The sequence below is a fragment of the Prionailurus bengalensis genome, chromosome E4 (assembly GCF_016509475.1).
Source record: "Prionailurus bengalensis isolate Pbe53 chromosome E4, Fcat_Pben_1.1_paternal_pri, whole genome shotgun sequence".
Taxonomy (NCBI): domain Eukaryota; kingdom Metazoa; phylum Chordata; class Mammalia; order Carnivora; family Felidae; genus Prionailurus; species Prionailurus bengalensis.
The window spans coordinates 48,087,252-48,089,762 of record NC_057360.1 but is presented as its reverse complement, the minus strand read 5'-3'; positions in this window follow the sequence as shown (position 1 = coordinate 48,089,762).

The window sequence follows — 2,511 nt, the reverse complement described above, 5'->3', positions numbered from 1 at the left end:
TCTGTGCCTCTTTTAAAGACACGATGAAGTTATTTTTATAGCAAAAGACTGTTTCTTATCTATCCTGTCATAGCAACTTCTTAGAATTTGTCAGAAGATAACAGAGGAAAGAACTCATATCAATTTCACTTGTTTTGTTTAGCATATAGCATAGCATATAAATTTTCCATACAGATGGATAAATATTCTATGGTTTTTTTTAATGTTTATTTATTTTTGAGACAGAGACAGAGCATGAATGGGGGAGGGTGAGAGAGAGAGAGGGAGGCACAGAATCTGAAACAGGCTCCAGGCTCTGAGCTGTCAGCACAGAGCCCGACGCGGGGCTTGAACTCATGGACCGCGAGATCATGACCTGAGCCAAGTCGGACGTTTAACCGACTGAGCCACCCAGGAGCCCCATATATTCTATGTTTTTAATGAAGAACAAAATACATAAAATATTTACTATGAATTTTCCAAAAATTTAACCACATAAAATTGTTGTTCAGGATTTTTAGTTTTACTATGAAAAGTGTTTCTCATGTCTCAGATTTGACTGAAATAGCATTACTATTTTAAAATACCTATAAACTTATGCTGTATGGCATGAAAATGAATACTAACGATAATTCTTCTCAATCAGCAAAGGGTTATTATAACACAATAAATATTTGGGGGTTATCTCTGAGAAAGAAACTGTTTAAAAGATATTTCCATGAAAAACTATATCATTCATTAATATGGATCCTAGTTAAAGTAAAAAGTGTTACCATAGTAGTCTAATTTTACATAGTTCACTGAGTTTTATTTTCTGTTAAAAATACCATTATAAGAATATGGATTGACATCTTAGATATCTGAAGTTGATGATGATGCCTAGCCATAAAAAAAAAGTTTACACATGTTTCAAACAGTTTTATCCCACTCTGTCAGCAAATTAATCTATTTATGGACATATATTTAAGAAGTGTTATACATGCATAGTCATAATACATACAGTTTGAGCAGTTTCAGAAGACCTGGAGCCCTTATCATTCAAATTGTACCAAGTCAGACACTGACACAACCAATAAATGGAATTGGAATAATCAGCCTTCTTTACTACTTATCTGTCCCCTCTAGGGGGTATTTATACTCCAATACAGGATAAGTCTAGAGCTTTCAGTATTGCTTACGCGCTGATTTTTCCTCCCGAATAGGGTCTCCCTGTTTAGCTATCCCAAGACCTTCATCTCACGTTGGGTCAACAAGGTGCCACGTGGTAACATGAAACGAAAACCTTTGGGCTGAGGAACAAAGCCATGGATTGGTGCCCGACCACTCAGCTGATGTTGTACCATTAGTAACAGGAGCTCTCATTTGTCTCATCCATCAAACAAAGGGAAGGGACTACTTGGTTTGACTGGGCCACACACAGTGAGCGCTTTATTACATCCCATTACTAATGTATTCATTCTTTTTCTCTGTAACAAGTTTGGGCTCATTTTGGGAAGAAATTCTTCCAAAAATCAATGTTTTCATGAGGAAGTAGATAATAAACTATTTTGCATTCAACACTGGTTAAGGGAGTTCTGAAATTTTTTACTTAGTAACAGAATTTAAACTGTTTTCCTTTCAAGAATTCCTCATGGAAGTATGTGTTTTATGTTAATAACAATTAAAATATTTTTCAGATCATTTTAAACTAATAACTTACTAAATCTTGTTCATTTTCCTTAGGATATTTATTAAAATAGTTCAAAACTTGATGATATTTATCAAATGGCTATAAGGATAAGCCCATATAAACATATTTTTTACATTGTATTTGTTTTATCGTAAGTACTCTGAGATTAATAAGTTAAAAACGTACTGTTAAATTTCTGATATCAGAACATGGATATATTTATGACTTTCTTCTATTTTTAAATATACATTTTCAAACTCTGGAGATATATGAGATAAGCCTTCATTGTATCTGCATAAAAATAAAATCTTATCTTCTCCAAAGAAGATAGTGACAGAGATTTGTACAATTCAGATTCAAACATGTTGGCAGAGATGAACACTTTCCTATTTATAATTCATCAGTCACACCATAGTTTCATCAACTGCTAAGGACTTTTTACCAATTTTGGAAGAACGATTATAGAAAAGAGATATGTAAAGCTTTCTCCAAAGACATAATAGGGTATGATTTGAAGAAATCATAAGATACCACTGCCCAAAAATATCTTCCCTATATCTAGGACATGAAATCCATCATTGGTCATAGAAGATGAAAACGGGTTTGAAATTCAAGCTGTAAGTGAAGAATGAAACACTAGTGTTGACACATTACCTGTTGCCTAGCAGAAAGTAAAGCTTGAGAAATAGAATGTAGGCCTATAGGGTGGTATAGGAAAATAGGCTGAGAGAAGAAAGATATCAGGGTAACTAGAAGTCACCAGATACCGAACAGGACATGGAAATTGGGGACACAAATGGAAAGGGATTGCTTACTAAAATCTTCCTATGTTGTTAGTAGAAAACCAAAGGAGAACAGACTTA